Source organism: Chrysochloris asiatica, unplaced genomic scaffold, assembly GCF_000296735.1.
Source record: "Chrysochloris asiatica unplaced genomic scaffold, ChrAsi1.0 scaffold00080, whole genome shotgun sequence".
In the NCBI taxonomy this organism is placed as follows: domain Eukaryota; kingdom Metazoa; phylum Chordata; class Mammalia; order Afrosoricida; family Chrysochloridae; genus Chrysochloris; species Chrysochloris asiatica.
Genome location: NW_006408598.1, coordinates 4,799,846 through 4,801,369, shown reverse-complemented (window position 1 = coordinate 4,801,369; position 1,524 = coordinate 4,799,846).

Below are 1,524 nucleotides of genomic sequence, written 5' to 3'. Positions count from 1 at the left end.
AAAAAAAAAAAATGATAGAAAAAATCAACAGGACAAGAATATGATTCTTTGAAAGGATTAATAAAATTCACAAACCTAACAAAAGAAAAGAGGAAGAAGACACAAATAACTTGCATTAGAAACCACATGGACAATGTCACAATGGAACCAAACGAAATCAAAAGGATAATAACAGAATACTTAGAAGAGTTGTACTCCAACAAATTCGAAAACTTAAAAAAGAGATGGATACATTTTTAGAAAAACACGATTTACCTAAACTTATACACAGTGAAGTACAAAACTTGAACAGACCCATGACAAAAGATGAAATTGATCAGGTCATCAAAAAACTCCCAACCAAAAGAATTCCAGGCCCAGATAGCTTCACTGGTGAGCTCTACCAAACATTCAGGGAAGAGCTGTTACCAATTCTACCCAAATTATTCCAGAATATAGAAGAGGATGGAAAGCTTCCCAATACTTTTTATGAAGCAAGCATAACCCTCATACCAAAATCAGGGAAGGACATCATTAGGAAATAAAATTGCCGACCAATATCCCTCATGAACACAGACGCAAAAATTCTCAACAAAATCCTAGCCAACAGAATGCAGAAGCACATAAAAAATAAATAAATAAAATAAAATAATAATACATCATGACCAAGTGGGTTTTATAAAAGGGATGCAAGGATGGCTCAACATTAGAGAAACAATCAATGTAATCCACCATATAAAAAAGGAAAAGAACCACATGATCATATCAATTGATGCAGAAAAGGCATTTGATAAAATCCAGCATTCATTCCTGATAAAAACACTCAACAAAGTAGGAACTAAAGGGAAATTCCTCAACATAACTAAGAGCATATATACAAAATCAACAGCCTACATTACTCTCAATGGAGACAAACTAAAAACCTTCCCTCTGTGAACAGGAACCAGACATAGATGTCCCCTTTGTCACCTCTTCTATTCAATATTGTTTTGGAAGTCTTAGCCAGAGCTATATGGCAAGATAGGGAAATTAAAAGCATCCAAAATGGGAAAGAGGAAATAAAAAACTCTATATTTGCAGGCGATATGATCCTATATTTAGAAAACCCCAAAGACTCAGTAAAAAAGCTACTAGTTATTGGAAAATTCAGCAAACTGGCAGGGTATAAGATTAACATACAAAAATCAGTTGGATTCCTCTATAGTAACAATGACAGTGCTGAAAAGGATATTAGGAAAGCAATACCATTTACAGTGACCACCCAAAGGATGAAATATTTAGGAATAAATGTAACCAGAGAAACAAAGAACCTGTAAAAAAAAAAACAAAAACCTACATAATACTACTACATGAAAACAAAAGAGACATACAAAAGTGAAAGAATATACCATGTTCCTGGATAGGAACACTGAATAACATGAAAATGTCAATACTGCCCAAAGCAATTTGCACATATAATGCAATCCCAATCCAGATTTCAACAACATTCTTCAAAGAGATGGAAAAAACAATTAAAAACTTTATACGGAAAGGAAAGAGACCCAG